This window comes from Chinchilla lanigera, unplaced genomic scaffold, assembly GCF_000276665.1.
Source record: "Chinchilla lanigera isolate Chin_1 unplaced genomic scaffold, ChiLan1.0 scaffold00045, whole genome shotgun sequence".
In the NCBI taxonomy this organism is placed as follows: Eukaryota; Metazoa; Chordata; class Mammalia; order Rodentia; family Chinchillidae; genus Chinchilla; species Chinchilla lanigera.
In genome coordinates this window covers 13,350,162-13,373,709 of record NW_004955446.1, presented here as the reverse complement: position 1 = coordinate 13,373,709, position 23,548 = coordinate 13,350,162, and the positions used below count along the sequence as shown (strand labels likewise).

Genomic DNA, 23,548 nt, shown 5'->3' with positions numbered 1-23,548 from the left:
GAGGAAAAGCGTTATTCTAAATAAGACAGTGGAGATATACCTTAGTAAGATTTGAAGTGACTAAAATAAATATTAAGAGACAAGTAATCCATGAATTATAAGGAGAAAAACTATAACTTTTGAGTGAAGAAATATAGATGACATAACCTTAACCAAGTATTAAAATTACCATCACCAGTCACAAGATGCATCTACCCCTCTGGCCCTCTTCCTTCAGGGGCAGATGCACCGGACTAAGTATATCACCATGCAGCATTCCTGCCAAAGTGCACACCATGAACCTCAGTATGAGGAAACCAGATAAACCCAAGGTATCCTAGAAAACAACTGGCCTATTTTTTATAATATAAATGTCTTAAAATTCAAAGAAAAACTAAGAAACTATTCCAGGTTAAAGATTAAAAACATATAATATGAAATTCATTGTATCTTAGATTAGATCCTGATCAGAATGGAAAAGTGCCATCAATGACATTATTGGGACAACAGTGAGGACTGAATATAGACTGCATATTAGATAACAGTGTTGTATAAGGTTACATTTTCTGAATTAAGTAACTGTACTGTGTTATGTAAGGAAAAATCATTGTTCTGGGAAAACACACTTAAGAACTGAAGAGGTCTTGGTGTCTGCAATTAACTGGCTCAGAAAAATTCTAAATCTCTCATCTCTGTCTGGTAAGGAGTGTGATAAAGCAAGTACTATATGGTAAAATGTTAACAATGGCTAGTAAAGTGGAGCAAAATGCCCATATTCTTTGTTCTAGACTTACAACTCTTTGATTTCCATTTCTAAAAAGTGGTGTGGGTTTTGCTGTTGTTGTTGTTTTATTTTGGTTTTGGTTTTTGGTGGTGCTAGGAATCAAACCCAAGGCTTTATGCATGCTAAGTAAATGCTCCATCACTGAGCTATACTCTCAGCCACCTTATTTTATTTTTGACACAGGGTCTTACTAAATTAGCCAGGCTGGGCTGGAACTTGCCATCTCCCTGCTTTAGCCTCCTGAATAGCTGAGATTATAGGTGAGCATCATCACTCCTAGCCAAAATAAAGGACATAAAATCATTAAATGTAATGTATGTACATATCACAGTCTTCTCGGGCTTTGCTAAATTCTGCTTCACGTCAACTGACATTGGGTACTATGAACTGTAGTGTAGCTTCTTCACTGCACAAACCTGTTTACTCTGCAAGAGTAACGATAAGGGAATTAGGGAAATACGATGTCATTCACAAAGTGATCTTTCCACTTACCCACTTACTGGGGGCCAACTGTGTGCTACCTTTGTAGAGCCTGAAATATTTAAGCCCTAAATGATTCACAGAGAAAGTAAAAAGAGAAGGGGAAGCCAGGAGAAGGCAGGCCTACTCACTTCTGGGTCATCTGGAAATCATGACAGAAGAAACCTACAAAGGGCTTGTGTTGATTTTTCTCACTCAGATAAAATCTGAGTCATAACTCGCTGTCACACTCCCATAAATCAAGTCTGATTATTTTTCATATCCAGTCAGCCAGGCTGGTCCATCAAACCTCTGAAACAGCTCTTAGAATCCACCTTGCTTCTCTCTAGCCCCGGCTATCATTATCTAGACAACATCAATGTTCTCCTACAAGTTCCTGCAAACTTACTCTTGCCCTGTTTTCTACCCAGCAGCCACCATAACTGTTTATTATGAGAAAGTCTGATTTTTTATCTGCTTAAACCACTTCAGTTTCTTCTACCTGCTCTTGGGCCCAAATCCTTATCACAGTCCCCAAGGGCCTCCAGGACCTGCTCCAGACTGGCCAACAGCCTCTGGCCTCCCACTCTGGCTCAGTCTTGCTGACCGTGTCTTACTTGAGGCATCTTCCTATGCTGTTCCCTCTTCCTTCACCTCCTGCCTGAGCTATTTCCTCACCAGTTTGCAAGTCTCTGCTTAACCACCTCTTCCTTAGGGCAGTCTGCTCTGACCCTGATTGTTTTAGCAATTGGTGTCAAGCGTGAATGACATGGAAGTGTGACCTAAGAAAAGAGAATACGAAAGTTAACAGGAGGCTTAATCTATATTCTCTGGCTGCCCATGCCTCAAGAAAATAGCATCAAAGTCAGAGGAACCCTTGACTTTTTTACTTCATGTCAATCCAGAAGGTAGCCTAATTCCCCAAAGGGAGGTTTTGATGTATAGGATCTACTTTCTTGGAAGATGAGAGCTTTTTCTGTACTAAATTCACTTTTCCTCAGTTTCTCAAAAGTTCTGCTAAATTCTGGCAAAACTTTTTTATGATCCATATTCATAGATTTACTACACTCCCACTACATGTGCTCTCAGTCTTTTCAAGCCAGAGGAGTCCTAATTATTCAGTCTGCCTTCATATATCAACTCCTCCTATTCATTCATATTAGGCGCTTTTTCTTGGCCATGATTTAGTTCCATTATGCCTTCTCCTACATGATTAATGACAACTGTAAACGGCCTCCTAGATCCCAACATATCACATCCTACATTCATGTGAGGGCTAGCTGATATTGTCCAACTTTTCACAAACATTTGTCATCTGTGAAAAACAAAGTCTCCCAAAGTCATGATAAAGAGTTTTACCCAAAGACAGATTTTTGTAGGTACCATGTATTCCCTGAAGATAGCAGCTCTTCATATTTAGGAGAGGTTTTTCCATATTCAACTAAAACAGGCAAAACACAGTTCTCTTACTGGGCTCTTTGTTTTTGTTTTTGTTTTTTTTCCATAAAGTAACTGGGGAAGTACCTTATTCCTTCTCTGGAAACCTCCATTCTTTCTCAGCTTTTCTGCCAGAATTCTACTACACTGTCTCCTGGAGAGAAAAGGAGATGACCCAACTACCCTGGCCCAAACTATTATAACTCTTAAGTACAAAGTAAAATTATGTGACTGTTTAAATTATTCAAATATCAGGAACATGCTTTGGCCAAAAGTTCCACAATTTCATCTTCATGCTCTCTTTACAATGCAGTGTAAAAACTTTGTATCTGTCAGGCTTGTATCTAGATGTCCCCACAAAGCCTCATGTGCTCATGGGTAGGGCTTTTGGGAGTGGTTGAATGATGGGTGTGTGATCTTGGATTAAGGCTGCGATAATTGGATTAATCCACTGATTGGTTTAGCATAATTCTGGGTGCAGATAGTGGGAAGCCCCACCCTAGGATCAGTGGCACCATCCAATGGGCTTGTAGTCTGGATGAAATAAAAGAGAAAGCAGAAGGAAGACTACTGCCTCCTACCTGCCACACTATGAACTGTTTTTTGTCTACCATGTCCCTCTGCTAAGAAGCCCTGCCTTGGAACTAGCTGGCTGTAAACTGAATCCTCTATAAACTATGGGCTAAAAATAAACCTTTCCTCCTTTGACTTGTGTGTGTCAGGTATTTTGTACCAGCAACAAAAAAGTAACTAAGACATTAAGCTCATTAATATCTATACCTGTTAGTTTATTGCAGGTCACTGAAGTCACTTCTGACATAAGACAATTTAGAAACCATATTCTACCTTTCTCTGTACATTTGTTCCAGTGGTGTCATAGCTTCCTAATGGTTCCAATCACATAGAATGTACTGATTGTCACAATTCCCCTTTGCACACCCCTACTGCTTTCCTACAGTCTAGGCTCTATAGTTCCATCTGTTCTGGAGGAACCTAAATGAAATCAGAATAAAATAAAAGTCCTTCCCACAGCTCAAGCTATGGAAAAAAGGCATTTTGGAAAAAAAAAAAATGTTAAACTGACAGTTATTACAAGGCAGAATCTTTTAAACAGATCACAGGACACTGGAAATGTGTATGAAATAAGTAAATCCCATGGTTAACAGGCAAAGAGTCAGCTTGTGAGCCAACAAAGTAAAACTTTTAAGAGTATGCCACTTCAAGTGGGGGGGGAGAATATTCATGGGGTTTTTTTTAGTCAGTTCCTAACACTGTACAAAGTTTTCATTTGTTTTTTGTTTTTTAAAACTTAATGAAGCTTTGGATCTTATAGTCAATTTACTTAAAATTACTCATTTTGGCCTCTAGACTATACTGTACTAAAGTTCATTGTGTTTGTCTCCTACAGAAGCTCTTGCATTGTGAAGGGTAAGCCCTTTTCACTGCTGTACAATGCGAAACACAATGCTGTCGGCAGTCCTGACAGCAAGCGGCAAACTCAGGCTTCATTCCCAGGCCAGACACTAAGGCATTGTGTAACTCGGCTCAAGCCCCATAAACCTATCCATGCTTGTTTCCCCATGATTAACCAGTAACGTTTAACACTATCTGCCACTTCCTTTCTTCAGTAGGATGTTATGAGGCAGGGGCTCAATGCTTTATGCTATTAAGAAAGGCGCCAGATGGGTAAATAACTGTTCATCATGAGGCTCAATTTCCTATGGTATCTTGGCTACTAGTAAGCCTCCTTGGGCAGGGCCTGGCAGCCCACATACGGCATAGACTGGGATACTTCCCCCTCGACCTGCCCATAGTAGCCGTCTCCACATGTTCTATCCCAACCCAGTTGAACCTAAGATAACATGCACACACAACCCTTGGCCTTCATTTTCAGCAGGAAATAGAAAACAGAGCCAGTATAAATTGTAATTATACCCTATGTGGAGTAACGAAGGTCATGGTCTCTTTTGCCTAGACTACTTCATGTCATGAGTCTTTTTCCATTGGGTCAATTATGACTTGCTTCTTTGTGAAAGAACCTAGGATATCTACTATGTCAAGATACAGGGTGTTTTCTCCTAACAATGTATGTACTACCTTCCACCAATGTAGCGAGGCTATGGTATGCCAATACCCAAGAGGAGGCAACGTCTAGAATCACCAGTGATAATGCTATGTTACAGACTTTTGGTGAATCGTGTGATCTTTGGCTGAAATATAAAGTAGCTCAATTGCAAAGGCATAAACATTAGGGATACTAATAATCAACTATAAAGAAGGAAGGTGGTCCTATGTATCAGAAAGAAAAAGCAAAAGATGAAATCACCAAGGGAAAATAAGGGGCTCCGTTTCAGCCTAGTGACCCTGAGCTAAGACAACAATATCACCTTAAAATGTTCCCATTTCTATTAGGAACAATGTCAGACCCTTGGCAGGCCCGGTAGAACACTGTTCACAGTATGTACCCAGTGAATATCAGTTCAAGAAGTCAATCCTGCAAACTATAAATTAAGCTATTAACTATATATCTCATTTTCCACCCTCCAAGTCACTCGAGCCACCCTCCTTGTAGCTCACTAGGCCCTCAAACAATCTGAGCACTTACTGTTCTCACCACCCTGCTCATGGATACAAGGAATGAAAGGCTTTCCTTTCTCTCCATCACTTGGCAAATCCTTCCTTGGAGTTCTGCTTAGAAGCCACCTCCTCTTGGGAAGTCTCCCTCAATTCCTTCAGAGAACTAACTAATCCTTTCCTTCACATCTGGCATGTATACATGCTTCTAGCACTGGAGGTAAGACATGTCACATGTACTTTTTCCCCAACTGTCATACTTATCAGCTGACAGAAATATACACACAGCCCCAAAGACATATCCATTCATTCTTGGCCCTATTACTGGTCCAAAAAGCTTACTTTTATAGCTTCCAAGAGTGGCTAGGCATCAAAACAAAACAACAGAGTTGTCCTGAAATTACACATTTCTGGATGAGACTTGTTAAAAAGCCTCCCACCCTGACACCAGCCCCTTCGCTGCCAGTATTGCCTACCACTCTGTGTCACTAAATTCTCAGCCTTTTGAGACATGGCATTTGTTTCAAATGATGCTCTGTTTTTCATCATAAATACAAGATTTTATTCTGAGCATGATTTCAATTTGCTTGAAGCTCTGTGTAGTTCCTGGAAATTTTTCTTCAGTCAGCTTTAAGACTTCCCTACAGCTACACAGTCACTGCCAAAGTCCCAGTTTCCTCCTCATTTAAGTGTGGGTCTCCTCATCAAACACCCATGGGTTTCCATGACAAGCACAAGGGTGGGACCTAACAGAGCACTCACTCAACAAATACTTGTTAAATTAATGAAATATTAATAAAGTGGTACTTAAAAACAAGAGAAAACTCATAATTTTAGATATATTTTCTCATGCAGTTTGGCTAAAAAATCAGGAAGAAGCACATGTACATTTTGACCCTCATCAATTTTCATAATGAAAAAGTTTTTAAAAGCCTAGAAGTATTTTCTAAAATGTCCAATGAATACAACACAAAGTGCTTAAATATCTGAAGTGGTCTGATTGAGAATAAAATCTATTTCAACTCTAATAGTCAAATATAGATCTACTTTTCAAAAATGTAAGCCCATACAAAATATAACACAATGCCAAAAGTATCACAGGACATGTCAGAGCTGCTTGAGCTCTATGAGAGATATAACAACAGTGGAAAGCCTACTACAGTAGTGGCAAATCTATGGCACACGTGCTGCAGCAAGCTGTCTGTACCACCGAAAGCTCTGAAAGGTTCACCATCCCTGTTCTAGTAAATCAAAAACAACACCCGAAACAGCTAATACTATTTAGCTGATTTGTATGCATTCATCTATTTAGTCCCTAGAAGGACTCAGTGAGAAAAGTACTATATGATTACCATTTTAAGCAAGGAAACGGAGGATCAAACAAGTTAATTTACTTGCCTGAACGGAACAGGATCAAACCTCAGTGGGTATGGCTCCAGAACTGTTTGTGGAGTTGCTAGAATGATAAACTTCTACTATCTGAGGGTGTTTCATGCAGAAGAGTCTTTTAGAGGCATTCTGTGCAGAGGGCCACACAGACAAAACCACCAAAGAATGATGAAGCGGCACGGCTGAGTCAGGGCTACTGAACTCTGTTGTTTTCTGGAGGTAAAAGAGCTCTTTAAATAAGTCTGCCTATGTAATTGAAGGGAAAGATGCCTGGTGAAGGAAGGAGAAGATCCAAGTCTTTGTATTGTTTTTTTACTTGTACTGTCAGGTTTACGGCTAACAAATATTTCATTCCAAGATAGGGGACCTTGCAATTTTTTTCAGCTGTGTTAGACGACTTGGGTGAGAAACAGTATCCTTAAGGTTACTGTCTGCTGAATTTGGGAGGAGGGAGGTAAAAGACAAGACTGGAAGACACGGAGATAATGAAGGGCTCCCGGCTTCTTTTTCTCACTGTTTGCTTCCTTCATTTAAGCCTTTTTTAAAATCCTCTGGAAAGGACAAAGCTTCTCTCTAAGAGAAGCCCACGCTGGCCATAGAGATTTCTGATTCTAAACATGGTAATAAAGAAAATAGTATCTACTCAAACAGTCCTCAAATTCGTCCCTTCATATATGTACATATATCTTACTTCAATAAAGTAAATAAATAAGCAAATACTAGATAAAATGTGTTTGGGAAGTAAAATGCATTGAGGGGAGAGGATGGGAGAAAATGCAGTAACAAACTGGAAAGTACAGCAATGCACATGAGGGAAATGGTTTGTAAGGAACATACAATTTCTTAACTAATCCTGTCTATTTGTAAGAAGAAAAATGAATGTCAGATATGTTCCAATATCTGAAAATAACTAGCAATTCTTGCAAATAAGTAAAAAGAACATAAATACAAAATGGCAACTACAGCAATCGAAGTAATAACCAAGGTGATGGAGTGCTGTCAAGTGCCCTTGACCGCCAGACACACACCAACACAAGACTCCTCCCCACACTGCAAGAGCAATCCACTTTTTGGGGTGAAAAACTCTGTAGTCCTTTAAAACCCTGTAGGAAAAACAATAAATTGTTTTTAAAGAAGATAGGTCAAACCTTTTGGCTATTTGGGCTGCTCTGAGCCCACAGATGAAGGCTTTGGCCCGGAATTGTCCCAGAACTGAGGCTTCTGGCCAATACATCACACTGCCTCAGGACACTAAGTCTGTCTTTGCCTTACCCTTTGTATTTCTCAATCCACATTCCTTTTTGGGGTGAAATACTCCATTATTTCTGCTTTGTTCTGGGCTGTCTCCTGTCTCTGTCCCTATTAACTCGTGGCAACAAAAGAAACAAACAGAAGCAGGGGATTTCATGCTTAGCAGCTATAGACATTGGCCTCGCGGCTTTGCAGAGGGGCAGACATCTGAGACTTTGAATGGAAGAGAGTGTCGCTGCTCTGAACCAGACCGGGGCCCACGTGGCTCCAAGTCTGTGCATCAGTCATCCTTGATCAGTGGCATTCATGAGTCCTAGTAAGTGTATTTCAAGATGAACAAAAACTGCGGTTTTAAAAGTTAGAGCATGTATTTGATAATTAGATTTTACAAGATTCTTATATATTCTTAGCCATCTAAAATTGGGCATCTTCTCACAATGGAAACTGATCAGAGAATAAGACTTTTTTTTAACTATGAAATACAAGAAGGGAGCTATGCTAAAAACAATGTCTTTCTTATTTTTTAAAATTTAATTCCTATTTTGTAATGGTTAGATGAGAAAACTAACTTGTAAATATATCAATTTTCATAGTAAGAGATTTATCGAAAACAAAATCCCCAGGCATGATTGTCTAAAATAGAACCAAGCTTTTCATAAATATCTCCAAATCAGGCTTCACATAGGTCAGCTTCAGACCATCTACTATTTTTTTCCTAAAGAGCAAAGAAATACAAATTTAGTTGAAAGTAAAGGAAAAACTAACATATTTTGTATCAAACTTCTTTTTAGATCATATCTGAACAGAACATTCCTAAACAGAAAGTAGGGTATAAAAATGAGAAAACACTTTTAACATTTCTTGCCAAAGATGTCTATATTTTATACACTTAGAAAGAATTCGGGAATGAAAACATTTAGAGAGCTAGCTCCCTGGGTAGATTTATAAATGAATGTAAGTTATCACCTAAAAATCTCCAGGGAAGATCTCAACAAGGTACATTTTTTCCGCTCTTGGTACTTTTGGAATCAGAGATGGGAATCCACGAAAGAAAGAAAGAAAGAAAGAAAGAAAGAAAGAAAGAAAGAAAGAAAGAAAGAAAGAAAGGAGAAACAGAGAAAAAGAGGGACAGGGAGAGGGAGAAAGGAGAGATCAAATAAAATTATTTTTCTTGTAGTTCCTAAGAATGGAAATTCTACTCTGTTCTTTTGCTGAATTGTCTTTGGACTCCACTAGGATAGAGCTTAGTCCCACAGCTTCTCTTTGCCTCCAATCCCTATGCACCTGTCCACTTCTGCCTCTGCAGTCTCCTTGTTCCTTTTCAGTCCTAAAACTTTTGATTAGCACATCACCACAGCCTCCTGGACAACTACACTGTCTGCTGGTGCCATTAGTTCAGGTCTTACCTAACTCTAATTAAGTCTCCAAAATACAAAGGTCTTTGTAAAGCACACAGCCATTTTCATGATTTAAAATCCTTCCGTGGCTACCTACAGTTGTCCAAGTAATGTCTACATTCTTTATCTAAGCAGACAAGTCTCTTTACGAACCAGCGTTAATTATCATTTCTGGTCTCCAAAGGTTGTCAGGAAGATTACATGAAATAGTATCTATAAAACATCTGAAACAGGATTTGACACATAAAACTTAACTGACAATGATAATTCCTCTTGTTATTTTCCCACTACACACAAGATCCTTGTATCAAACAGACTTCTGTGCAATTCCTGATCCATCCTCTTACCCACTGCATGTTATTCAAGAAGCCCACCCTCTGCAAGCACACACTTCCCTACTATCTTCCTCTGGCAAGTTTCTAGACGGCCTTCAAAATGCAGCTCAATTGTCATTTCTTCAAAGAAGATTTCTGTGAGCTTCAGTCTGATTTAAATGACCTTCTTCGAAGTCCTTTAGCACCGTTTCCATTCCACTGTCATAATATTCATTGTTCTGGCAAGTAAAGTTGATTTACTGTTTTTCTTTCCCCACTGGACCTAGAGTACTTGAATGTAGGCATTACTTCAAACTCAGTTTTGAGCCCTAGGTGTCTGACCCAGTACCTACCATATGGCAGAAAATGTTCTCCAGTTAATAAGTGCATCGCTTTGATTAAATGCATGGTCAAACAAGCCTGAAATTGAGCCTTACAGCAATCAGGACAAGCTACTTCACCAATAGCTACTACTTAATCTAGAAAATAAGGGTCATCTCATACGATTACTGGGAGTAGTACATGAGGAACTGTACACTAAATGCTCAGCTGAGTGCTCAATAATCAATAGGTATTATTATCATCATGATTACTATTATGAGGTTTTTCTTCAATTACAATAGTGTTTGCATAAAGAAAATGGATTTTTGTGACCACCAAGCAGGATTCTTCTCACCATATATAATTAAAGGCAATTCAAGGTTTGGTTTATTCTATCATCCATTTGGTCAAAAGTCTGATATGGTACACCAAATCATATCAGATATGGTAGCTAATGACATTATAGCAAGTCAAAAGGACTACCAATAAGAACAATCAAAAGTGACCATAATATGACATATAGTGAGACTGCTGTTGGGGTTTTCTCCCCACTTCCCCTAAGGAGGAAAAACTCCTAAAAAGCAACTTCTAAATGTTCTGGTCAATCCTAACAGATAAACCAATTCTCTGTGAATATGAATCTCTATGCAGACCTAGACAAAAGCATAATGGATGGATGTGTGTGTAATCCCTGTGCATCCTCAAATCACACTGCCTTAACTGCTGACAAAGACAAATGTTTACTACGGTCTAGCACTGAAGAGCCAATACAGTGAGCTAGATGTTATCTCGCCTCACACATCAACACACGCGCCAGACAGATTCTTATTGCACTCTGTTATTGCTGATGAAAGAGGCAGGGAGGGCACAGCTGGATATTTCAGATCCACAGCTGAGCTGGCAGCAGTGGTAGTTCAAGACATCTTCTCACTTTAAAAGCTGGAATTAATCTGAAAGGTGCGTTTTATTAAAGAGGCACTTTCTGACTACTGTCAAACATCACAGGCAGAAGTGAAATAAGGGAGATCCACTTGGGATAGTATATGAAATACCAACTGATTTCTTTCAGCACCTACAAATCACTTATCAAAAGTCAAATACCAACAAAAATCTGTTCTCTCCTAAGTTTAAAAGTAGCATGTGGACATTATTTTATTATAAATATTTTAGTTCTTATTTTACTTCATTCCCTGAGATTCATAAATGCATAAATGCCTTAAACTATGTTCTGTGAAGTTATAGCCTTAATTATATAGATGGTACAAAAATTACATAACAGACTGATGAAGCTATTGCAGGGATCCCATAAGCCTGGCATATTTAGAGTCTTAATAAAATGAAGGCTAAATACCACAAATGAATTCTCTCTCTTCCCCTCCCACTGTGTGTGTGTGTCTGTCTCTGTCTCTGCTTCTCTCCCTCTGTTTCTCTGTTTCTGTCTCTCTCTGTCTCTCTCTCTAGTGTGTGTGTGTGTGTGTGTGTGTGTGTGTGTAAAACAAAGCACTTACTCTATCAAAGGAGTTCTCAAACAACTGGGAAAATATAATATTTGAACATCCCAAGTGTTTTTTAAAGGGGTGCCCTCCTTTACCTTTTGTAAAAGACAGAGTTAAAAATAATACATCAGAAAGATGTAAATGCACAGAATTGATGAGGAGGCTAAAGAACTGCAACAGCCACAATAAGACCACAGCAACTATTTCTAGTTCAAGAGTGCCACTTATATTAACTGCTTGCCAACCTGTGTCAAATTCCACTGCAGCTGAGATAACGACCTCTGTCTACTTTGGTCTGGTGTGCTGGACCATCAAGCTAGAGCATCCAACTGGCCAAGCTTGGACCTTGGCTGCAAAGGAGTTGAGAAAAAAATAACTGCTTTCAGCAATGAAAAAAAGGAGCCCTGGCTTCAAACTGTAGGATTTTTCTCCAAGTAGAGGCAGCCATTTGTAGGGCAGCCAAAAACAGCATCAACTATACATTTTGTCCTTTGGCCCAACAGACAGCAGACTATCTTTTCCTACAATTAAAGGACATCACAACGTTTGTTCAACTTCTACATACATAGATTTAATCTGACAAAAATTGCTAAAGTATTAAGAATGGCCAAAAGGAATCAGGATGAATCCAGTTAGAGGGTAAGATAGCAGCTAGTAATAAATGTGTCTAGGATTTTCCTGAACAAACATGTTTTGGCCTATTAGTGTCCCATCTGCACACTGTTATTTAATAGTCAGCTCACCTATTATATATGCATTTCCTTCTTCCCTTCCACAGTGCTATCCATAAATTATTACATGTAAGAAGATGCAGACTAGCTGCGTGTGAGTAGGAGGCAAGTATCTGACAGCTCTTATGTTCATACTTGAGCATTCTTCCTTTCAATTTTAATATCTTGCCAGAGGAAAATGGGACAGGGCACACTTGGAACCTTGTGCAGCACCTTGCATTTGTTAACTAAAAACAAAAGCACAGTGGGGTAGTCTGGGCTATTGTTTGTCCCTAGAAAACATACACATAAATTTTCTAAAGCTCTTTAAAGATGTGTGACTGGCCTGTTTTAAAAAAAAATAAAACAAATCTTGTTTTCAACATGTTTATCTAAGTAACATATAATCCATCTAGTCACCCTTTTCCAATTTGTAAATCACACCATAATCATGAAGCAACAGTTACGACAACAAAAAAACTACACATCTGGAACACACACACACACACACACACACACACACACACACACAGAGCATTCATATTTACAGTTAGCAAAAATAAAGATAAAAATAAAACTGATCCTTAGGTAACAAATCCAGCTTTCTCAAAAGAAAAATATCTGAAGGCTTGACATAAACTATCATTTAAAACAAAAAAATTGTGTGGGAATGTGAGTAGAAAGGAAATGATCAGATAAAGGCACATTTAAAAAAAATAAAAATAAAAAAGACAACCACATTATACCTCATTTGTTTGGTGAATCTATGGAAATAATTTATGATATTCTGTACAAGGAATTACAACTCCTACCTGAAAAGGCTTCATAGCTCCCCCATAGTTCTCCCGAAGTGGAAAAGGAGATACTCATGATTCTTTGGTTTCAGTGTAAATATCAATTTTATAATTACACTGATACTGGAGAAAATGATCCTCAAGGGAAATATTCATGAACAAATTACAGACAGTGTTTGCTAGAGATAAAATATTCACCAAAAGGTACAGAAAATATATTTGAGAGGATCAGTGCTCACACAAGAAAAATTGCAAGGGGAATAAGACATCACAATAAGTCAACAAGAAAAATGCAAGAATTCTCTGCTATGTAAAAATCCAAGATAATGTTAGTCTTAGCAAATTCTGCATGTATTAAAATAAGATCTCAGTGTCACATTATTTGAAAACAAAGAGAACAGGTGGAGAATTAAAAATCTTTCCTGAGATGACCTGAACCTAAGACTTCCAATACAAAGACTGTATGCAATGAACAGTTCTCTCTTCAATGCTATTAATCTTAAATTTCTTACAAATTACTTATTTCTCAGAGTACAAAAGATATGATATCTTCATATCTATGTTTTTAAATGATATATTACACAGTATTTAATCATATATTACTTCTTGTGTTCTATATTATGTGTTTTTCTTGTAAGCTACATCCGGTCCTTCATAGAAGTGAGAAATGAATTAACAAGACAATAAAAGGATATACAGAAAATACAGTTTGATCAATTAGGAGCAAGAAATATATATCTCATTTGACTCAGGTAAAGGGAGGGACTTCAAACTTTCAAGGATGAAGAATGAGAAGTACAAGAGAGTTAAACAAACAGATCACAAAGAGGAGACTAAATCATATGATATACTGACCTGAAAAATGATGCGGCCTCACAGCAGCTTGAACTGTAACCTAGAATGCTATACTGAATCACAACTTGGAAACTGTGAATAGTACTTACATAAAAATCACCTGGTATTTATTTTGCCTAAGTAGACAGTAAAATTTCAAAACAAAAGATTAAAGACTTAGGAAACAAAATACATGATATCAAAATATCAGCTTCTGAAACCAGGCATGGCAACATAAACCTGTAATTCCAGCACTCTGGGAGGCTGAGGCAGGAGGATCACAAGTTTGAGCAAGTCTGAGCAATTTAGCAAGATCTGTCTCAAATAAAATAATAAAATAAAATGGGCTACGGATATAGCTCAGTGTAAAGGCCCTGGGTTCACTTTTCAGTACTGAAAAAAAAAAAAAAAAAAAAAAACACTAATAATTAATTATACATTAAATATATATACACTTGAGTTTTAATACAATTCCTAACAACTTATATTAACCTTGACTGTCAACTTGATTGAATTGAAAATGCCTAGGAAATTAGTAAAACAAGCTTCTGAGCATCATTTCCAGAGACAACTGGCACAGGTGGGACAGCCCTGAGGAAGGAGTCTAGCCTTGAATGTGGACGGCATTATACAATAGGGTGAAGGCCAGATGGAACAAAAGCAGGGAGGAAGCCCACCAACATAGGTCGTCCACTCCTCCTCTCCACCCTGTCATGCAGTAAGCAGTTTCCTCTGCCAGGCCTTGTGCCATGATGTTCTGTCTTATCATAGAACTAAACTGACCATAGGCTGAAACTGTGAGCCAAAATAAACTGGTTTCTTGGGCATTTTATCATAGCAACAGAAAGCTAACATACTTAACACTCCTCAACTTTCTGCCTATAAAAAATATATCAATTAACAGATCTGCTAATATTCTAAGACTTCTGCCCAACCTGGAAAACTACTTCAGGAGACAGCGAAATCCTACCATGTGGCTGGTGCCATCATTACTAAATATACACCAACAAAAAGAAGGCCACACACAATAAAGAAAAATAGAGTTCCAAGATAATCTTTCATAGGCAAAGGAACAAAAACAAAACAAAACTTCACAAAATAGGTGAGTGGAAAAAACCCCACTTAAGGCTTCCCTAGAAATCATCTATTGTGAAGTTCACTAGCCTTTGTGCTAGATATCTTAACTATGTCCCCAGATCGTCTCAGTGCTCCCCAGCCTGCACTAAGTTCTGGAAGGCTGACCTCTAAAGACCACATCAGTGGGCATCCTCTGGCTTCAAGCTAGATTTAGCAAAATAAAGGCACCAGCTACAAAAGAGTGAATCAGAGTAAAAGCAAGGTATTTCTCAAACTTCCTATTTGTGAGCTCAGTAGGGGCAAGCAGCAACCCTAGGGCAAGATTCAAAGTCTTATCATACAAGCAGGGCCACCCAGCTTCTCTGACTCTGAGATCCCAAAGAAGCTCTTTCTCTTTGCTCCTTTGAGACAAAGGATGGTTTCTTGGTACCTTGTCTACAGCTTTGTGAATAGAAATCCCATTAGTCAACTCTCCTCCAGTTACCAATTTAAACATGCCATCTGTTTCTAACTGAAGAGCCTAACTAGTGACAGAAATTAAATGCAAAGGAACCAAGGGTGATACCTAGAATTGGGACTTCAGTGAAGAAGGAATTAAAGTTTGAGGGTGGGAAAGAAAATAAGAGTTTGGGTGTACAAGCATATGACATGCTTATTATAAGATATCCACTGAAACTGTCAAATACAGAGACTGATAATTAATTTGGGGATCTAAAAAGAGGTCAGAGTTTAAGATACAAATATAACAACCACTGAATGGTTTTTAAAGCCATGTATGAGGGAGTTGGCATATACAGAGTATGAGATTTTTGGTATTCTGACACAGAAAAGACTATTTGCTTTGGCAAATTAATGTTCAAATTATTCCAGCAAGAAATGTAAAAACAAATTGTTGTTCCTTATGCCTTTAAGTTTAAATCTTAGAAATTCCATTAGTCTAGTTATAAACCTCCTAAATTGCAACAATCACTTTTCATAGGGCCTATGATTAACATTTAGCTCCATCAACAAAATTAAACTTCATTGAAAATTTTAACTTACACTTATAAATGTAATATATTCAATTTTTCTTTTTAAGGCACTTTAAACACTTCATATACAAAATGTTTCCATGTACTCTACTAAATTTTTATAATTCCAGTAAATTAAATTCAGAAATTAATGAATCTTAACTTCTCAAACATTCCATTTCTAGTTACAAAAAGATTTACAGTTATAACCACAAGTCTAAATCAGTCAATTTGATAATTGAACTAATCATCAAAGAATCAAAAGTGTCAATAATATAGATACATGCATTTCAGGATTCCTGTATAAATTTCTAAATTTCAACCAAAGAATGATAGCAAGTCATAATTTGGATTTTTCCTTGCAACATTGATCAGTAATGTGCAGTCTTTTTCAAGTCACTATAACAGAAATATCATGCCAAACATAGCTTGATATTGTGGCATGTAACCTAAATTCAAGTTAATTCCCTGAAATTTAGATCAGCAACATTTCCTAGTTTATACCTAAATTATATAGTAAGGATAACTTCCTGAATTGTGTATTTCTTTGGTAATTTGATGTCTTCCTATCCAGCTGTTAGGGTACATGGAAGTTAGTATTATGTATGAACTGTCTTCTCAGCTCAAAAAACCAGTCCCTCACTGTACTGTATTCCCTTCAGCTCCTCAACAAAATTGTTCACACACTCCTCTTCTCTCTCTCCTGCACCAAAATCCCCATTACTATTGTGTGATCCTTCCCCATAAACGTATATACTTTTTGCTATTCCTGTCAGCTTGGCGAAAAAGGGAGAGAAGAGAAGGAAAAGAAGGAGGTAAGAGAAGGGAAAAAAGAAAGAGAAAGGAGGGAAAAGGAAGGAAAAAGAGACAGAAAAATAGATAATACAAAACAAAGAGAAAAATCATGAAATCAAATGATTCTCTGAAAAAACAAAACAATATTGACAAATTTTTAGTTAAATGAGTTAAAAAAAAAGATTCAAATCATTAAAGTCAGAAATGAAAGTGGTATCTTAATGTTAATTCTACAGAAATAAAATGAACAATTGTACTCCAACAAATTGTATAGCCTAGATGAAATGGACAAATTCCTAGAAACACAAACCAATTAAGACTGAATCAGAAGCTGGGGATAGAGCTCAGCAGGCACAGTGCCTGCTCAGCAAGCACGAGGTCATGAGTTTGATTCCCAGTACCAAAAGACATTTTTTAAACTAAATCAGGAAGAAATAGAAAATGCAAATATACCTGTAACGGTAAAAGATTGAAACTGCAGTCAAAAATTGCCTGACAAAATCCAGCTTTTCGGAAAGATTCTAACAAACAAAGAAAAACTAATATCACTCCCTCTCAAATCTTCCCAAAAAATTAAAGAGGAAAGAACATTCCTAACTCATTCAATAAGGTCAGTACTACCTTGATACCAAAGCCAGATAAAGAAATAATACGGAAAGAACACTGACACAAAACCTTTCTTACCAACAAAATTCCAAAGCATACTTTAAAAAAGTATATGCTTTCACCAAGTGAGATTTATTCCTGGAAGGCAAGAACAGTTCAATATACAAAAATCTATTAATGTAATACATCACACTAACAAAATGAAGGACAGAAACAACACCATCATTCAACTGATGTAGAAAAAGCATTTAATAATACTCAACACCTTCAATAATTAAAAAGAAAGAGAAAGAAACTATCTCAACATAATAAAAGCTGTACATGAAAAAGCCAAAGTGACTATTACACTCAACAGTGAAAGACTGAAAAAGGAAGGATGCACACTCTCACCACTCCTCTTCAACATGTAACTAGAAGTTTTAATTGCTAGAGCAATTAGCCAAGAAAAAGAAATCAAAACCAAATTAAAATCATCCTTTTGCAGATTATATAATCTTATATATAGAAAACCCTATAGATTATTTTTAAAAACCTATTATGGCCAATAAGGAAAGTCAGCAAAGTCAACACACAAATCAGATGCATATCTGCACACTAACAATGAAGAATCAAAAGGAAACTATGAAAATAATCCTATTTATAACAGCATGTAAAATAATAAAATACACAGGAATTAATTTAATTAAGGAAGTAAAAGACTTGTAAATTAAAACTATAAAACCCTGCTGAAGCTAAGGATGGTGGTGCACACCTGTGAGCCCAGCTACTTGGGAGGCTGGGGCAAGATTGTAAATGTAAGGCCAGATTAATTTAGCAAAACCTTGTCTCAAAATAAAAATTAAAGAGTAGGGCATGTAGCTCAGTGGTAGAGTTCCACTGGATTTGATCCACAAACCCACTATCAGAAAAACATTGCTGAAAGAAATGAAAGAAAATGTGAATGGGAACAATCCCATGTTTATTAACTAAAAGGGAAATCATTAAGCTGTCTATACTGTGCAAAACAATCTACAGATCCAATGTAACCAATAAAAATTCCTGTATTTCTGCAACAATAGAAAAATCCACACTAAAATTTATGGGCAATCTCAAGGGCCCACAAATGGACAAAACAACTTGAAAATTGAAAACAGAACTGGAGGATCCACATTTCCAAATTTCAAACAAAGCTGTAGTAATCAAGATAGTGTGGTACTAACATAAAGACAGACATTAGACTAATGGAACAGAACACAAAACCCAGAAATAATATTTCATATGTATAGTCAAATAATTTTTGACATGGGTGCCAAGTTCAATGGGAAAAGGCAAGTTTTTTTCAACAAATAATGCTTCGAAAACTGGAAATCCATATGCAAAAGAAAGATGTTGACTTCTTACCTAACACCATATTTAAAACAACCAAAGGGGGATCAAAGTCCCAATGAAAGACATACAGCTACATAACTCTTAGAAAAAAACACAGAACAAATGCTTCATAACATTGGATTTGGTAATAATTTCTTAGATATGACATGAAAGACAAAGAACAAAAGAAAAAAATAGAATTGATTTTGTGAAACCTAAACCATTTTATGCATTAAAAGAAAACAGCAGTTTAAATAGGCAACCCACAAAGTAGGGAAATAATTGTAAATCATGTATGTGATGAGTAATTAATATCTAGAATGTATAGAGAACTCCTAAAAAGAAACAATGACAAGAATCAAACAATGTTGTTTTAAAAACAGACAAAGAACTTTAATAGACATTTCTCTCAAAAACATTAAAAGGGTAATAACTACATGAAAATATGTTGATCATACTCACTTCCTAGAGGTCATACCTCAAAACACTATCATATTGCATTTTATGTTCCAACTTGAATTGTGGGGAAACACACACATTCAGACCATACCAACTATTATTTAAAATCAAACAACAAAAAACAACAATAAATGACAAGTTTTGCCAAGAATATAAAGAAATTAAAACTCTGTGTAATGTTGAAGGGAATGTACAATGGTCTAGCCACTGTGGAAAATGGTACCATGGTTCCTAAAAAAATAAAAATTGTATTGCCATATGATCTAGTAACGCCATTTGGAAGCACATACTCAAAAGAATTGAAAGCAGAGTCTCCCAGACACATTTGTACACCTGTGTTCACAGCAGCATTATTCACAATAGCTAAAACATGGAAACAATCCCCATCTTCATTGATACATGAACAAACAAGCAAAATATTACTTAGCCTTAAGAAGAAAAGAAGTCCTGGCACATGTTACAACATGAATCAACCCTAAGGATGTAATGTTAAGTGAAACAGACCAGTCTCTAAAAGATAAATACTGTATGATTCCACTTACGTGAGGTATAAAGAGTAGTCAAAGCTATACAAACAAAGCAGAATGGTGGATGCCAGAGAAGGATATGAGACGTTATTTTTTAAAAGCTCAAAATTTTAAAAATGCTAGTGCACTTGGAGGTACAGAATTTTAATTTATATGACAAAAAGAGTCATGGAGACAGAGAGTGATAATGATCACACATTATTATGAATATATTTCATACCATTTGACTGTGCACTTAAAAATGGTTAATATGGTAAATGGTATGTGTGTTTTGCCACAGTATAAAAATCGAGGGGTGGGGAAAGCCTCGCTACTCATCCCAAAACTTGTCACATAATTTATCTCCTGAAACTTCCTTCCTCTTAGTTAACAGCAACTCCTTCTTTTTTTTTTTTTTTTTTCAGTTATTCAGGCCAAAAACTCTAGAATGATCCTTGGCACTTATTCCTCTCTAAAACCACATGTCCAATCCATCAGGAAATTCTGTCAACAACGGCTTCAGAATTTATCCAGAATCCAACTATTTCTCACCACCTCTACCCCTACCACTATGGTCTAAGCCACTATCATCTGTTGTCTTGACTATTACAGAAGCCTTAAAACTGGCTCTCTGCTTCTACTTGAAACCTCCCTATAGTCCACTTACAACACAGTAGCCAGTACAGTTCCCTTAAAGTACATCACATTATATCTCTTTTCAACTTCAAATCCTCCAAAGGCTCCCCAGCTCACTTAGGATAACAGTCAAAGCCCTTTTAATAAACTATACAGTTTTCTAAACATCTTCTGTCTTCCTCCTCCCTTCATCAGTTGTATCACCGGGGCTCAGAAAACAATACCCAAGAGTATGGCACTTCTGCATGCTGAGTACCTGGAACTGAAGAAGATTAGGAAGTCTTAGAAGCTGCCACAGAACCAGTCTCTCTGATCTTCTTCTGTCCTCTTGTCTCTTGCCTCTTTTTTCCCCTCTTTGAAAGTCATAAAGAGATTTCATCTTCCTCAAGGTGGACAATAGAAACTAGAGCCCCTCTCCCCAAAGCAAGCCAAAAGGTCTGAAAATATCATTCTAAACTTCCCTTGCCTTTCTATTAATGGAGGTTGATGAAAGTCTATCTACTGTACTACCAATATTTTTATTGAATGGAAAGAACATACAACTTTTAAGACTGTATGCTATTGGATTTAGCACACTTTATGTATATATCTGACCTCTACCAAGTTTTATCTTCTAGAATTACAAATCTAAGGTCATGCTAATGACAAAGAAGAAAAAGCCTAGGCATTTTCCAATTTTTATATGACAGGCACAAGAGGAGAAACCATAAGTCTGGTGACAGAAAACAGTGTGCTGAAGTTAAGAAAAGTTGTGTTCTAAGACAAAGGAGGTAAGCAACTAAGATGAGTGCTTCTGAGGAGTTAGGTAAGATCACAAAATAGGGATAGTTATGCCGTCCCGGAATGTGGAGGATTGTGGGGGACCTTGACAAACATGATCTTAATAATGCAGTAGTGGAAACAAGGTATATATTTAAATTCAATGACACTCTTTTCATTTGATATGTTTTACTTGGCCATTCCTTCCATTGCCATGGCTGCAAAGATACTGATGTCCATATCCCACATCTGGCTTCAACCTCTCTCTGCATAACCAAATTAGAATCACATTTAACCCATTATGCAGTTGTGTCTAGATAACCCTTAGGTGTTTAGACTAAGAAAAACCAACTATCAACCTCACCATTTATAGTAAAAACTTGTTTCTCCTTTCTATATTTTAACAAAGAGCAGCATTACCCAATCTATCATTTAAAGCGAGAAATCACTTAACATCCTCAATGTTTTCTCTCTCATGCTGTCCATAATTCAGACATGAACCCTGTTTGTGTTCATTTTACCTTTTAAAGACTTCATTCATATTTTTGCAGAACTGTTATAAGCCTGACATAAAATATTATGCCTAGCACCTTGTAAGTGCTCAATAAGTAACTGATTAACTGAAGTAGCTCTTTTGTAAATTATCCAGATTTGTTTGTAAATTTAATGTTTACCTTAATAACCTTGACTAAACTTTTTATAAAAGCAAAGTGAATAATTCACAGTGGAAATATCCTAGATAGCAACCTTAAAATCCCTAAAGAGAAAGCTCCCAGGTGTTCTCTGTGAGACTATGCTAGTGAATACTATAATATCTTAATTACTACACATTGAATTTATTCTTTTAATATTTTGCTACTTTCTTTATTCCATTCATGTCCATTCAGCCTTCTTTGACATGTTTCCTGCTCTGCATTTACTCTACATATTGGTTAAAAACTGTAACTCCAATGAAAGAACGTAAGTATTTCTAGGACAGACAAAATACATGACATAAATTAATAATTTTTCATTTTCAGATGCACAGATTCAATGAGATGTTTATCTTGAACAAGAAGAGGTAAGCCATTACTGGGTAAACACAGGCAAGAAGACGAGATGATAAAAGGCTGTTTCATTTTTATGAGACCCAGCAACATATTCTTGACCTTGATAATCTCTACAGGGCCTTGCAAGGAGAAGACAGAAAAGATCTCAGAAGTATTTTGGCCCCAAAACATTTTGAATCCAGTTAGAGAAAGTTATGAAACTCACATTTGTCATACTTGACTTGCATCCAGAAACACAATTCAAATGGAGCATGTAGTCTAAATGGTTGATGGTTTTCAGCTGGATGTACTTTTCAGCCACCTAAAATGAAAAATCTTTCTAATCTTACCCCAATAAAAATTTTTATCTGCTAAAAAAAGGAACGAATAAGACAGAGACAGAGACAGACACAGAGAGACAGATAGAAACAGAGAAAGAGAAACAGAAAGAGAGAAACAGGGAAAGGAAAGGAGAGGAGGGGAGGGAAAGGGGAGGGGAGGGGGGCGAGGGAAGGGAAGGGAAGGGAAGGGAAGGGAAGGGAAGGGAAGGGAAGGGAAGGGAAGGGAAAATATGTGGCAAACTGAGAAGAGAGAGGTAACAGAAATGGCAGAATAATTTTACATAAATTTTGAAATGATATTTAGAGATTAAACCCTGTGTAAAAAGCGGATATTGGGAAGAATCTACTTTAGCAAACCTGAGATCGTACATATAAAATGAAATATCTTTGCTATACCTCATACCACAGGAGAGTTTTATCTTTAGCTTTAGAGACTTCCCAAGAGGTACAACTAAAGAGTTGTATTTGGAATCCTAAAGGGCTGACCGCACAGCAAGGTGTCCCACAAAAAGCAGAGTGTCCCAGTTTTTTCCTTCTAGGAGATGGAAATGACATGGAATCATCTCTTGAAATAATCAGGATACTCATTTATAGAAAAGTAGCCCATATTTCTTTTGTCCAAGAGGCACTATCACTCCCTTTTCTGAAGACCTCAGGTCCGTAACTACTCCTCCCCATTTTCGCCTCACACTATACTTTACTCCTATAGTACTTAGCTCAAGTTGCTGATACCCTATTGACTATATTGCATTAGAGCCAAACAAAGCATGTACTGAATGTCTCCCTCATCTCATTTATAGTTTAAATCATTCTTTATTGAACTTTGTGCCATCAAGCCTATGTTTCTGAAACATGTGAATCAATTAATTATGACTCGTTTCAATAAAACTAAACAGATCAGTTAAAAATGGCCCAGAATCAAGATTACACTCAAGTAATGGAAAATCTGAAGGCTCTCGCCTCATTTTTTGAGGGAGACCATCTATTCAACTACCTATACTCTAACCAGTAATTCACTTGAGTATTTCACAAAGATTTGAAAAAGATATTCCTTCTTTTAGACTTTGAAAAACATCTTGTAGAAATAACAGAGGCAGAAGAGACCATTTTAAAGCATTTTAAGAAGAAATTAAAAAATGAAATGAGACATGCTCACCTACTATTTTTTAATTATAAAAATCATTACTTGCCTGACTCTGCTGTCTACTGAATTCAATTTATGAGGGGGGTTTGAGAACTGTGAGT

The 23,548-nt window shown here is 37.0% G+C and overlaps 1 protein-coding gene across 2 annotated transcripts in view; it reads right to left on the bottom strand.

The window, feature by feature from the left end:
• The window catches only part of Arl15 (ADP-ribosylation factor-like 15), a 393,962-nt gene that overhangs the window by 259,432 nt on the left and 110,982 nt on the right, over positions 1-23,548 (bottom strand). The window lies entirely within an intron of this gene.